This window comes from Nothoprocta perdicaria, unplaced genomic scaffold (assembly GCF_003342845.1).
Source record: "Nothoprocta perdicaria isolate Ctin4 unplaced genomic scaffold, notPer1 scaffold_26, whole genome shotgun sequence".
Taxonomy (NCBI): Eukaryota; Metazoa; Chordata; class Aves; order Tinamiformes; family Tinamidae; genus Nothoprocta; species Nothoprocta perdicaria.
The window spans coordinates 730,969-746,213 of record NW_020455488.1 but is presented as its reverse complement, the minus strand read 5'-3'; the positions used below and the strand labels follow the sequence as shown (position 1 = coordinate 746,213).

At 48.3% G+C, this 15,245-nt stretch overlaps 1 long non-coding RNA gene across 1 annotated transcript; it reads right to left on the bottom strand.

Moving 5' to 3' along the window:
• Positions 1-513: 513 nt before the first annotated feature.
• On the bottom strand, positions 514-2,415 carry LOC112948312. Its single transcript, XR_003249584.1, has 2 exons — positions 2,332-2,415; positions 514-1,549 (listed from the first exon to the last, which is right to left on the bottom strand). It is a non-coding gene; the product is annotated as an uncharacterized LOC112948312 (long non-coding RNA).
• Between the last annotated feature and the right edge of the window lie 12,830 nt (positions 2,416-15,245).

Sequence of the window (15,245 nt, the reverse complement as noted above, 5' to 3'; positions counted from 1 at the left end):
AAAGTTTGGGAAGCCAATACTGAACAGAGCAGCATTGACACAGGTGATTGTGAACTCCAGGGAAGGAGGGGGATGGCTGAATGGATGGAGGAAACTGTTGTAAATCAGCCCAAAGACACKAGGTCCTTTCCGGGCAGAAGAGCAGTAAGAAATAAGCGGCCAACTCTGGTTTCCASCAAGAGGATAACATAGCTGATGTCAGTGCAAAGGAAAGGGGTGTTGTGAACCCAGGTCCTTACTACTAAAGGGAAAAAGTTGTACGAACCCTATTGTACGAATTTCCTTTCCTGGCTGCTAGTGCTCCTTAAAGGTCTGTGCACCTGCAGCACAGACAGCAAGAGATCACTCCCTCTAGCAGAGAGGGGATCCCAGACTACCTGATGCGCTTGGTAGAGTGAACAGCAGTGCAAGTCATTTGTCTTTGCTCTGAAGGGAATTTCATGCCATTGCTTCTGCTTTTTGATCCTATAGCTGTCAACTGAAATTGCCAGTGCTTCCAAGCACAACTGCAAAGCAAAAGGCAGTTGCTTGATACAGCGCTACTCAAAACCTGCTCAGATGCATGATGGATTCGGTGTCCAAGTGTTTCGTCCTTCAAGCACCACACACTTTTTCCATAGGCTGTACTCAGATGTATGATGGCTGTTATATTTATTCAGGGTAGCTGGGATGAGRCGGGTGTCTGCCGAGGAATGGTAAAGGTTGCATAATTTGCTTTTAATTTGTATCTGTCCCCAGAGAGTCTAGTGGTAGAACAAAATAGACATGAAGATAAAACAGTGGTTGTAGGGTGACATACAGCACATGCAACAACAAATGTGCATGAACAGCACTAATCAGCTCCTGCTAAATCCCTGTGCAGGTATTAGCAGTTCCTGTGGGCTTCACGCTATCAGGTAATCTAACCAAGGAGGCAGGTAACCTTCCTAAGTGGTTAGAGTCAAACTAAAATTAATTTCGGAGCTGATAACAGGAAACAAACCTACAATTGTACCAAGCCACAAGGCAGGCTCAGGAGTCATGTCAAGAGTTGAGCAGTAAGAGGCAACAAAGGTCTGCCAAGCCAGGAGGAAGGTAAAAGCATGGTCAGGAGACAAGCCCAGTCACACCGTGGGGGGAACTGCCTGCCAAAAGCAGCCCAGCCCTCAAGCACAACCACAGCAGCACGTGGGAAACTTCTGGCAGAGCCTGTTGGGGCTATCAAATGGAGACAGACTCTGAGACAAGAGAAAAACAGACCTCGGAGTCCAGGAGGATACTCGGACACAGATGACAAAACAGTGAYGTTAAGTGGAGCTAACCACAACCTCCGAACAGATGATCTAATAACAGTCCCTCTTGGCCTTCTTGTGCTCCATGAATCCTGACAGGGTCTGCAGGTGTAAGAGACCACCATGCTTCCAGGCTTGCTTCACATTCAAGTGGGCTTAGGAAGATGTGTAAGCCACACTCCAAGTAAGACAGGGTTGACAACCTGCACTTCCTTTCAGTTATTCAAGTCTAGCAAGTCCTTAGGACTTCTCCGCCCTGGGAAAGCTCCCCTCGTTACCTAGAAACCCAAACTTAGTTTTACAAGCAGAAATTGTCAGGAGGCACATTTCCCTCATCTGTTTTAAAAGAATCTATTCTCCCGTTCTTCCCCACCCAGCAATTTCATTAGTTTAGAAGTATTTATGGCTTTAACCATCTATTCTTTACAGTCTGGATTTTCAAGCCTTTCATCCAAGCCCTTTCACATGTAGTATTACCACTTTARGTAAAGTAATCTACACAAGCTTCTGTAGTGCCTGCAGGACTTCCTAAGAAAAAGCAGCCTTTTAGGCAGCCAATATCTCCACATGCTGTCTTGAATCCTCACAGAAACCCACTGGGGATGGATTTTTTTGCCTGCAGGCCAAGCAGCTGGGCAGAGGAAGAGCCCTACCAACTTACCAGAATTAAACTTGGGACCATAATAAACCTACTAAGCTGTTTTTTGTTTGCCTTTTTTTTGTTTGTTTGTTTTTGTTTTCTGTCCTTTCATCAGCTTCCTGGCTACAAACTACAACATCCTTTGCAAGCATCACATATTCAAGTGGTATCAGAGGCACGGTAGCCTGTGGGGAGAAGGCAGGTTGGTCCCCTTGATTCCCCATTTCACTCAGCTCCGCAGAGCTGTGATTTTCCATTTCTCACAGATTTCCATCTGTGATTTTCCATTTCTCACTTTCTCTTCCAGTTTATCTGGACAAGCTCAACTATTTACTGATCCATTTTCTCTTTCCTTTTGCTTTCTTCTGTGACAGACGATGCAGTTAGAAGTACAGAAAAATAATAGTTGAACTAACTTACAGAATGACCGGAATCATCACTTTGCTTCAGGGGGAGGTCCCATTCTATTGGCAGCTGGGCTGGTACAGGATTTATTTCTCCTGCTACACTAGAAGGAAGAAGAGGAAGAAAAACAAACAGAGGACTCAAAAGTCATCTCATGCTCTTTAGGCTGCTCCTAGAGATAACACTAGTTTAGTGCTCGGGAATATATGTTTGTTGAGAGTAAGAGTCTTGACTGTTTATCCTTATATTYCACTGTGACCACCAGCTTTGAGTTTCCAGCCTTCCAAAGAGGGCACCAAGACAAAATGTGACTTTAAGGTAAAATTAAAAAATAAAACCTACTGTAGTTCTATTTATTTATTTTAGGATGCACCTTCCTGYAGTGGTGCTCAAGGGTTCTTTTTGGTTTGCTTCTCACTGTTTTCATSTGATGTGTGGCCTGTTTAGGAGTCTGTAATATTTGCACTATCTGCCCATATCTATAAAGGAGCAGTGTTCTGGTTTGGTTCAGACAGAGCCAAAACCAAGATGCTCTTCACAAAGATGTGGTCTCTTGAGGATGACCTCTTGCAGTCACAGCAGATTCTCTGGCACTTCTGAGTTTTCTATTTCCTGACCTCAGGAAAAGTAGGTTCACATAGGACTGATACACAGCATGGTTCAGTTGTGAGTAGCTACACTGAGGAAGGATGGGTGTAGGGGCACAGCTCAAAGTGGACACCCTAATTACACTACCAACCAGGTTTGTTCCTTCAGCCATCCAAGATCAGACTCAGGCACTGTCCACATGATCCCTTCTCTCACTTGCAGGGTAGTCAGACCCAGACTTGCCATCTGCAGGCCAGTGCACCAAGTCTCTAACACATACCTCAGGGGGTAGAGCAGCTCCAAGACAACTCTTCCTCCCCATGCTGAGCTCAGATCTTCCTCAACCACTGTGGGTGCTACTCAGCAGTAGCTCATGTTGGATACAGACAACGTAGAGCTCCCCAGCATGAGCAGAACTTGGGTTTTGAGGGTCCGTACTTTCAAACCCATTTGGTGGGTGACCACAAAACCATGGACTGGGCACAGGAAAGCAAGTTTTCACCTCCGCTACTCATGTCCTGATCATTTGGCAGCGAGGCAGAGACCACCACAGCTGTCGATCAGACACAATCTGTTAGTGCTGTTTTCACTGTAGGTATTTCTTTTCCCTTCACAGAGGGAAAACACAAATAGAAGGCCTTTTGCACCTGGTGAGGAATAGCTGTTTGTTTAGACAGCCCAATGAAGTCACTGCTGGGAAACGATGCCACCACACACCCTCTAATACTCACCTGCCAGAAACCATAATGGAGTGAAATGACCCATTGCCATCTGCAGCTGTCCGATATAATCAGGAATGCTTCTACTACCTCTTCCGTCTCTTATAATCATASAAAAGCCAGATTGTCCTTATCACTGTCATTTAGCAAGAAAATCTCCCTGGGACAAAAGCAGGAGGAAAATAAGGGTACTGCCTACCTAATTTTCCTTGCAATTTGCACTGGGAACTTTGTAATGAATGCCACAGCACCTGATCCTGCCCTGCTGCAGAGGTTGGCCCAGCACCAGCCTCCGCTCCATGCAAAAGGAATTGCTTTAAGAGAGGCTCCTGTTCTAATGCCATTCTGCTCCTCAGAAGACGAATTAAAACACACACTTTTTTTTAGTTTGCATTTTAAAACAAGGCCTTCCACTCTCCAGACCATTAACTTAGCTATGAGGCTTTCACAGAGAAGCTTGTTACTCACTACGTGTTTTGTTGTCATAAAGATATATTAAATACTATTAATTGTGATGCCTTGCTCTTATGTTATTTGGAGACTTGCCACAAACCCACTTTCACCCAACCTGTATTATGTTATGAACCTTAGAGGCATTTTGAACAACTCGTGCAAAATTCGTGACGGTGAAAATAAGCCTATCTCCATCTTGTGGGACTGCAAAGCCTGCCTGAAACCCAGCTCAGTCTCAGGACAGGTCTCAGCAACTACCACATCTCAATCCCGGCCACCAAGCCCCCACCTGAGCCCACAGGATGATTACCATGCCCTATATGCACCTCCCTCCTAAGGAATATAGGCTTATGGACACCTCATGCATTATTTACCAAGGTGTGCTTATTATGATTGCAGTGACTTAAGGCAGTTTGTTACAGACACAGCTCTGAGTGATTGCGATCAATAGAAGAAACAAGAACAAGCCAATTCGCTTGGAACAAGTCCTGGTCCTGAGGGGCTGTGCTTCCTCGATTAACTCTTTCCCAACGCTGCAGCAAAAAAGCAGCAGTTGTCAGTGGCAGAGGCAAGAAATCAGTGACCCCCATTCCCTGTGCTCCCTACTGTAATCCAGGATGGATGAATTGGCATTTTAAGGGATTCTGCAGCCTCTCCAGCTGTTTCCTGGGGCAGGATTCCTCATGCTGACATAGCATTCCTCACTATAGCCACATCCAAAGTGGATATAAACGGATGTCATGGCTACACCTCCAGAGCTGATATGCAGAATCACCGTATCTTCACCTGGATATAAATCTAGAAACAGAGATGCACTTGCTGCAGTGGAGATCCCAGGTTCAGTCCCTGGAAGTTACAAAGCTGACAGATACACGGGAATTACTGCAAATAGGTAGCTGATCACTGATCTTCTGCAGAAAGAGCAGCAAGAGATTTCTCAGGGGGGATCACTAGGCCGAAGGGGAGCTGTGGAGCAGCTTGCCACTTCCCAAGTTTGGAGTGGATGGAGAAGCCCCAACTATTTTTTGCATCCGATACTTCCCAGTATATGGAATTACAGCTCAGCCTGGGAGCTGACATTGCTGTCATGTCCCAACACACCAGTTTTGGAACTCAGAAACCTCACTCGGTACCATAGGGAGCAGACAACTATGGGTTGGGTGGTCTAAACAGTAGTTTTAAAGACAGCTCCTTTAGTTTTACCCTGAAGCTCCTCGCATGACACAAGTCTGGAGATGCCTCGGTCCATCAGCTACACTAGTGACCTCTCTTAGGTGCCTTGGTTTTACAGGGGAGCTTTGGATCGGAACCTGCACACAGGAAACATATTCATTACTTCAGAGAGGAAGCAAACAGGATGTCTGGACAAAGCACCAAATAAAAGGCTAATGACACAAATGGATATTTAATACAATGACTTCCTCCGATTATCCTATAAGACAACACTCCAAATGCTGTCCATTTGGTACATCCTGCATCACTGCAACGCGCTTCAGAGACTCGGAGGGAATTTTCCACACTGCACAGCAGGGAGGCAGGGCCCTGCTCTCACCTGCTGCCTGGACATGAGAAGGGGCAAGCACAGACCAAGTGAACTGCCCAGAGTCCCACAACAGTCTGCCAAGCAGCCGGTGGGTCACCCCACCACCACAACAGCCTTCCTGCCCTGCTCAGCATGTGGAGGAGAGCTACAAGACACCACTGCAGCTTTATAATATGGACAAACACTATTGCTGGTGATACAGGGYGACTTCAATCAGATTTTCCCCTTCATCCATGCTAACAAAGTGCTAGGATGCTATTGCTTGCAGTCAAGTCCTCAGGCTGTGCAATAGATTGCCCCAGACATATGGCAGTTTTGTGCTTGGGGGCATTGGAAAATACATACTTTCATAACCAAAAATCCCTCTTAATATTAAGTCAAGACCAGATGTCATTAGTGCAGTGCTTGTTCTCTGTACASTGCATGTACACCAGTCAGCCACCGTTACCAGCAATCAAAACTCTGTATCCTTAAATGCAAGGCTCGTTGTTGTCACTCCTGTGTCTGTGATGCAAGAGCAGTTTTCTACCCACATTGAGACATTCCTAAGCTCAAGGGAAAGGGGCTCATTCAGTTCCATCTTTCCATCCACACAGCTGTTTTAAGAGGGAAGACAATGTTCCATTCAGGGCCAAGATAAATAACTTTTAGGGATGAGATAACACAGAACTTGAACCTACATTTTCCACTCCCACTGCAACAAAAGCCAAGCTACAGACCTGTGGGAAAGTCTCCCTGCCTCTGCAAGGAGGACACACACCAAAGGGCTAAGATTGCTCCCTAGTTCCTCTCCTAGGATGACCTAAGGAATTAGGTCTCATTGATAGCTCAGAGCTCCCTATTGATTCMCAACTGCTGATACTAAGACATTGCAAATATTTATAATCAGCTTTCACAGCAGAACTAGACTCCTAGGAGCCACCTTAGCAGGTAGTGGGGAATCCAGGGTCCCCTTACCTGSTCAGACACCAACAGAGGCTTCAAGATGCAAGACCACCTTTAACCARACTCAAACCCTTCTTCACTCACAAAGAAAGCCCACTCTTCCTCTTCCTTTATAAATGACTCATTTCAACAGGCAGCAGCTGATGTTCTTCCACTTAGTGGCATCCACCTCCAGCTGCTGGCTGCTTATGCTGCAGAGGAGCTTAAGTGTCAGTCTCCCAGCTTAGCAGCAAGTTTGAACCTGTCCTTCTCCAGCTGCATCTGTTCTGCTTTTGGGGTTGGGTCAGGCTGAAGGCAGAGGATCTGGGAGGGTGGAAAAGGAAATTCTGCRCATTCCTCATCCATAGCCTACATGCCAAGTGAAATGCAGTGATGAGTAGCCAGACTGGAGTTCTTGTCTTGAGCTTTGGTCTAGCTGTAAAAATTGCAATGCAGTTGAGGCAAAGTTGTTGAGCGGGGTCCAAATAAACCAGGCCGCCTGGGGTTATGAAATCATTTGTCCTCYAGTGCTAATGCAACAGGTGAAATGTTAGGAGGAGCATAAGTCCAGGGATACTCCCTTCAAAAAATGAATTCTGTCTCAAGAAAAACACCTGCCCTGAAATGTTCTGAGCATGTGATTTTAATTTGCTCTGACCTTTTTGTCTCTCCTTAGCCAGGCATAAAAATATCTGTCAGGAAAAAAAAAATAAAATAAAAAATCTGCTGGGAAATGATGGTTCTTTTTCCCAAGTTCTTTTAAATAGAAAGAATTGCTTGTCTTCCAAAAGTCTACTGCTAGGAATGGGCAATAGAAAAGCTGCCTGCTTGGAAGAAGAGCCTGTTCTGCAGGGAGAATTCTCCTAATGCTGCCCTGCTTGGATACTAGCTATATTCTGTCTCAATTGTAACAACACTGAAATGTAACAACAGGAGAATCTAACATAAATGCAATGCAATCTTCATAATTAACAGCTGGAAAATTCAGCTTTAGGTCTCCCTCTCCTTCCTGCCAGCGTGTTATTAACTATGTAAATGAAAGCTCCCAAGAGCAGAGCTGTGGCTGCTAATAACGGTGTTGTGATAAATGCTGGTGTGAATAGTTTCCTGCCCCTCCATAGCCCCGTCTTCCTTCTGGGCTGTTTTGGGAATATGCCCCATCCCCAAAACAGTCACCAGCCTCTCACTTTAGCTCCTTCATTCCATCCCGGAAAGCACTGTGGAGTTTGCTCACACGCCTCTGTTCCAGCTCACATCTCTCCCAACCTGTCCTCCCAGGTGGGAATTTTAATCCCACGTTGTGCCAGACCATAAAAACTTACAGAATGAGGGAGCTGGAGCTGGGATCTCTTGAGAAGGAAGATATAATATAATAGAACTTGTGCTTTCCCACCTGTCCCTGGTCCTGTAGCCAGTAACAGCAGGTCACGTCCTGCTCAGACACTCCAGAGCCACGTCCAGAGCCACATCCAGAACCACATCCTCGTGGTGCCCGTGGTTGAGGACCTGGGTGGGACATCATCTCTGGCCCAGAGCAGGCTGCAAAGAGCTTGTAGTCAGGTTTGAGTCCAGAGGGTTCTGGCAAAGCTAGCTCTGATTCAGCAACAACGTTGGGTTTGAGAGCCCAGCTTTTGAAAAATCGCCAGCTTTGCTAAAATGGCTAAGGAAAAGAAACCGGCTGGGAGAGCATGCCAGAAGGCAGTGCGAAACAAACTGCTCGAAAGATTCCTGCAGGAAGCCGGTTGGGCTGTATTGGCATTGTCCACACAATGTTTTCTTCACCACAAAAACAGTGTTTCTGCCATTCCTGCCACTAACTTCACTCTGCTGCTCATAAAACAACTCCTGCCGTTGCAAATCCGTTTACTGAAAGGGGTTTATAACCTTCCCGTTTGCTCCATTCAGTGCAGGACTCTTCTCAAATCATACAGCAGGTGAGTGACTCCAGTCCACTCTGTGCTCACCTCCTCTTAATGTGCTCATCCTGCTGCTAATGCAGATGAAGCGTCCACATTTGCTCTGAGGAAGGTGGAACCCTCTGTGGACACAAGCTGATCAACCCCATCACTGCCACCATCCAGCAGAAGGGAGCAGGGWGGATTGGAAAGAGAAAGCCAAGAGGAGAAGTATCTAAGGCACCATCAGTGGGGGAATCTTCGTGATCTGCCTTCTGCTCCTGCTGTGCAAGGCAGTCAGCACTCAAGATCACAGTCCCCCTGACCTCAACTCCTCAAAACCATCCTAAAATTCCTGGGTAAATCTTTGTTCAACATCTTTGGTTCTGCAGGTGCAGTGGTCACCTCCCCAGCAAGAAGCCTGTGGGTGCAGGAGACTCACTGGGCTGATGCAGAGGTTGGACGACCATTAATGCACAAGGGATCGCAAGACCAACAGCTTTTCTTCCACATTTTTTTGCCAGGAAACAGCTGTGGTTCAGAAACAGCTTTACAGTAGATGTGCTGAGAGCAAACAATTGCACTCACTTTAAAACAGTTTGCAAATACAAATACGATAACAAGGACTGACCTGAATGTCCTAAGAGGGTTTTTCCAGTCCTATGTCCTATGCTGCTGTTCCTTTGACCTTGCTTTTCTAGCATTAACACATACCATACATTTTTCAAAAAGCAACCAGCAAAATGGGATATTTCACTGCATTTGATCCTCCCTGAGAGAGATGAGAACAGAAACTCCTAATGCATGTTAGTCCCATGACTAGAGCACTGCTGAAAGATAGCTGATACTTGGGATAACAGCACTTGCAGGGCTCAGAAAATCCTCTGGTCATGTCAGAGCTCCTCCATCCCACCCCAGCAATGTCTGCACAGCCATAGCTGGCGAAGCAACTCCCAAATATAATTTATATACCATGAATGGGTCCCTAGCAGGGCTTATTCATGATATTAAAGCAAACAGCACCATGATTCTAACACCCTGAGCTGTGTAATGTGTGGGTGCAGGGGTGGCCGGGTAGAGGGTGACAGCCACCTAATGYACACTGCTCTGTATGGAGGGCATCAAACCTCCTCCTCCCCAGAGGAGCCTCTGTCTCAGGAAGAAGCTAGAAGGGGGCAACTCATTGCATGCCTGCGAGTTTCCTGAGCCAGTTGGCTGGGAGAAAAGAAACCCTCTGACAGAACAATTCATCATTTAGCCCCAGTAAGCACATTCTAGACGAAGGGTGACACCTTTCCTGGGAGGAGAAGAGTCRCTCAGCAGAAGTTCCCACCCTGGGGCTGGGGGCAGGTGGTAGCAGCAGCCACCCGGGCTGTGCATGGGCTTGTCCTCCTGTCTGTCCTTTGCCCCGCGCCTCCCCAGCAGCCCTGCCGGCTTTGCTGGTGTTTAAGCAGCCCATCTCCTGTTTCCATTAGCCCCTGGCAAGGGTGAGGATGAGCTGAGGGCTGGGCGAGCTGCATGGCCAGTGCTCAGCGAGGAAGGCAGCGAGGCGACCGCAAAAGGAGAAGCTGGGTCAGCAGATATCGACAGGAAAAGGATGGAGAGAGAAACCTGTCAGGTACTGGTTGTTTATCCTGGCTCTTGTGCCAGCCAAGGTGACACTGAGGAGTAAATACTCTCGGGCTTTCCAAGCAGCTCAATGCAAAGCAGAACAGAGCGAACCGCGTTTGTCTCCGTGGTGAGATGAAAGCCATGGGGCCACTTGAGCCACATCCCCTGCAGGCGTGACAATCCCAAGTCGGAGAAAGTCAGGCCAGCGCTGTTGGTTACGGTGGTTACTGCTGCTTGTGATAACAGTGCCCATAAGCCTGATTTTTCCTTCAAAACAGCCCATATTCCCCCCGCTTTTCCTCACCATCCACAAAAGCCGACACCATCGGCAGGGAACAGGTGGCTGCAAACAAGTCCTTTTCCTTTCATGTCCCCTCCCAAATTTCACTGAGCTCAAGGGGAGAGAAGTGGCATTTATTACAAGTCTAAAGTCTCCGGCTTTGCCCTCTGGGTGCGAAGGGCCGAGTCCTGCCCCTTGCACGAGCCCCTCTTGCAGTTGTCCCAGCCCGGGTGCCACCAGGAGACTCGTCCAGCCCTGTGTCCCGCACCGTGTCTGTGCTGCTCGTGTCACCCTGGTCCTGTGCGCAGAGAAGAGGCATTTTCAGGATTCCTCTACTGAGCCAACCTTGGAAAGGAATAAAATAACAAGGGACACCCCCCTCCAAATGACACCATGGAGCCTTCAGTGCTCCTAGACACTAATGGTGAAATCCAAGAGTGTAACAAAAAAAAAGAAGGGAAAATGTCCTATTTGAGATACATGTACTCACAGTTTGAATTATTTCTTCCCTTTTCTTTTCTCTTTACGGAATTCATTGCCATCACCAGAGAATAAATTTCACCTGTACATCCCAGGYACCTACAAGACATCAAGCCTCAGTTTGGGGAAAGCCTGACCCTCTATTTTCAAGATAATCACCGACATTAAACCCAATGACAAGTTGCCATATGGTTGTCCAGGGCAGACAGGCAGTCTGTCCATGGATATATTTGTCATACAAGAACCTGAAGAAACAGAAAAGGGGATGTATTCAGCCTCCTCACCCTGTGCCTGTGAATTGCCATATGCCACCAAGGACAGGATTAAAAGGACCCCACACTCCCTGCACCAATGTCCCCTGTGCTGTGAGCACTGGGGCTGAGAGCTGCCCCTGTCTTTGTCTCAGACCTGGACTTTGGCAGGTGGTGAGACCCTCGTCACAGAAGACATCACTTTTCCCGGCTGTCCAGCAAGCATCGGGCTTGCTGATGAATATCCATCTAATTGGAATTAGGGATTCTCCACACCAGCCCTCCAAATGGAGAAATTAGCTGGGTTATTCCAATAAAGATGCTAATATGGGAGGCTCTGTGAAAGGCGAGAATTTCCATTGTCATTCAGAAGCAATTTGTAGCGGATTTGGAGCCTTTGAAAAGGTGATGTGCTGGTGGCTGGGTTTGGATAAWGCCCGTCCCGATACTCGCAGCTGAGCTCTCTTCCCCTCCATATGTCCCTGTGATGCCCAATTTGTATTACTGTGGCGAGGAGGTGCCAGAGCGGAGCGGCAGGAGGAGRGCGGCTGCTCCCAGGACAGGGGATCCGAGGAGCATCAGCCCCTGCTCACACCAGTGGTGACAGGGTGCAGGGTGACACCATGGCTGGTGAAAAAAAGGTGGCTTGRCAGAGAGGTTTGGTTCCTATCCATTGTTTCCCTTTGCTTTTCCAAGCTCCTGCTTCAGCACGTCAGTGTGCAGTTTGGCAGCCTTATTACTCTTTCTGTGTAGATTTAAATCATCAGCTTTGGAAATGATTGAGACTGAAGTTGGCACAATCTCTCCAGCTCAACACCAAAATCCCTACCTGAATTACATCTTTCCCTTGCCATCTCCCTTCAAATATAGCCTTGGAAATGAGGACTACACCGGAGGTGTAATGAGGGCACATCACGCTGGTATCTTGCACGAAGCACCCAACATGGACTAAATTATCTAGGGCTTTGGGTCTCCAAGAGGCTTGGCAGCAACAAACCTTGTAGCCAGACTTGCCTCTAATGCATTGCTCTCTGCAGGAAACCTAATCRGCATGGTAGCAATGAAGCACTTCCGCAAAGTGCAACCTAAATTCACATAAAAACCAAATGCCTCCCCAAGCTCCTCTCTGCAGATTGCTCTAGGAGAGATAATGATATCAAAATGTTTCTCTAATCTAACAGCTGCCTGGAAATAGAGGCAGAGCTCTGAGCTGCAGCGAGGGACCGCGGTGGCTGAGGTTGCCTCTTTGCTCTTGTCACTGACCTTGCATCCTTTGCTCTTTCCATCTTGTGATGTAAAGCTTAGCAGTGACAGCAGAAGGCTGGAGCAGACTGGGCTGCTCCCCAGAAGGCCAGATGCTTTTGACTCCTGTCCATCTCTCTGTCTCTGTGGCTTTATCTGTGTGCAGCTTGGTGCTGGATTTTGTGTTTCCTGAGGATAGCAAAGCTTCATTGAACCAATGGCACTGACAGGGCTTGCTCTACCGTCAATGTTATGTTGACTCCCCCTCAGCCAAGTATTTCAAGATGTGCTTAACTTTAAACATGGGGTAGGAGCACTGAACCCAAGGGACTGCTCCTAGGCTTACAGCAAATACTAGAGGTGAGATGGTCTTAGAAGCACTGGTTGGAGGGAAGAAATTTCCATCTGCTCAGACTCCTCTTTCATCTCTGCTGATCTGCACAGAAGAGGACACCCTGACCAGGCTGGAGCTCAGAAACACTCGCAGCTCTGCCGCAGAGAAGAGCACGTAGAGCAAATGTAAGCTTGGAAGTTATAGAGAGAAGAATCTTACTATGACTGCAAAGGAAAAAGGGAGGTTTGGTCCTCAGCCAGGGCAGCTGGGATGTGCAATTTGGCCAGTCGTGGTCCCTCATGTGGCCAGAGCAGAGGTGAGGATGTACCGAGTAGGAGAACAGTGTTGCAGTGTTACRTATTGAAATAATTGCTTCAGCTCTGCAGTTTTGGCAGTTGGGGACCATGTTCTGGTAYAGTCCTTGATCCCCTCGTGCAATGAAGGGGATGGAAGGAAGGATGGCTGCCTGGCAAGCAGACCCGCAAAGGGTTGTGCTGCACCACTGTCAGCCCCAGCAACACAGTTGGGTTGTCACCTTCTCTTTCCTGGTCCTTGTTTATTTTGGATCCTTCCTATATCCAAAATAGAACAGATATGGGAGATGTTTCTACCAAAAGGAAACTGTTTTCCACCAGTTACTTCCCTCCACTTGCTGGAGAGTCTTCCCTCCCATCGCAGGGCCCCTGTGGCTTTCCTTTGAGCCTGTTCTAGGATGAAAAGATTTAGTCATTGATTGCATTAATAATTCAGAGCCCAATCTCACGGACGGGTGTTCATGGCCCGTGAGGTGGCAATCTTTCATCTTGAGTTCAGGATCAGCCAGATCCGTTAGAGGTCAAGGAAGAGAGCTGCGGCGTGGAACATGTCCTTGAAATAACAGGCTTAGGAGACTCAGGTGCGTGGAAGGAAGTGGCAAACGAGAAGTCCTTCTGCTCTGCACTCTCCATGGCTTGTGCAGCTTGAACCAGGAATGTCCACATGGCCCTGGAGGTGATTTCCATTCGCTTCCACGGGTCCTGGAGCGATCCGTGCTGCGCTGCACAACCCGTCAGTTGCCCGGGTGGCCCGCACACCTTCTGCTCCTCAGCACAGCCACCTGCCTGCTGACGAGGATCCCGCAYTGCCATCCCTCCTCTCCCAAGCCAAGCTCCTCCTCCAACTGCCTGCTCATTTGTGTAGGCTTAATCTTTGCTGGAAGGACAAAGTGTACCTGCGCTATTTGCTTTGTTGGCTTTGTGGCCAAGCAGATCCTTCTGTAGGGGGAGAGGGCCAAATTCACCTTCAGTACAAGTAGGTGAAACTGGTCACGGCCACTAAGCAGGGATAAGTAAAGAAAAGAGAAAGCAAAATAACTCAACGTAATTTTCTCCCTTTATGTTGCAAGGGCARATTTATGTCACTGCTCTCAACACCGATGCAAAAGGCCACTCTCTATGGAGCCCTTCTTCTCCACAGCTCCACCTCGCTCTCACCTATGGGGTGGTAGCCGTGTTGGGGTCTGCACCAGCAGCCCTTCGAGGTTGCCTTTACGCCTACTTGACACCTTGCCGGCTGTTTATGGTGCGGAAGGCAAGGTCAAAGACATGCACCTTGCACTTGGAACTGAAGGTGCCAACTCTCCTGCCGCAGATTAACGGCTGGCTGATAAGGGCTGGGGGAAGCGGCCGCGGACACTTCTGAGCTGCCTCTGTGGAGGCTGTGCCTTGTGCTGGGCACTCGCGGCTCCAGCCGCCCCCATGTCTCCCCCCAGGACCAGTCGTGGCACCAATTCACGGCTGCCGTGATGCTCGACTGCCGCTGCTGCCCAAGGCAGTTTCAGCGTCCCCGGGCCTTAGCATTTATCAAAAAATACAAAGCATCTCGTGCTTTGTCTTCCTGGGGAAACAGTTCCACAGAATAACCAGGCAATATGCATTTGTGACAGCAGTTCCTTTCCATCCCACATGGTAACACGGGCGCCAGGAGCTCAGATTAGTGACACTCTGGAATACAGAGCCCGTTCCAGGTGCCCACCTGCAGAACGGCCTGTGCTCGCCACCCTGTCCCCTCTTCCTCCTCCTGTTGTGCTCAGTCGGGTCTTCCCTGAGCAGCGAGGCACCCTCAGCGAGGCAGGGTTGCTATTTGGTTTCCTGCCTGCACAGCATGCCAGGCCACACAGGGACAGCTCTGTCTATACCATCTTATCCAGACACCCTGGTACTCCAGCATTCAGAACTGTAAACTGATTTGCAAATAATTATTACTGAAGGATACTATTCCTTATATACCTGACAACTTTTCTGGCAGGCATCAAACTTCTCCCCRTCTTTTCTCTGCTCTTCCTTTACTGAGTCACCTACAAACACATTGTTCCTTTGTCAGTACCATATAAACCTGATTTCCACCTCCTTGATGTCAAGTTTCCTGCAGCGGGGCTGTTTAGATGTGTTACGACTAAATCACATCCATTTTCACGGGTTCCTCTCTAAGTCTGAGCTGCGGAGGGGCATTTAGTCCTTGCTGCTGTAGCGAGCGGCCGCGCGCTCCGTGCTGCAGCCTGCGCTTGCCCTGCGAGAGGAAAAGCCAGCGGCGCTTTGCAGCGCTGCGGCCGCGCGCCGCGGGACCGCTGT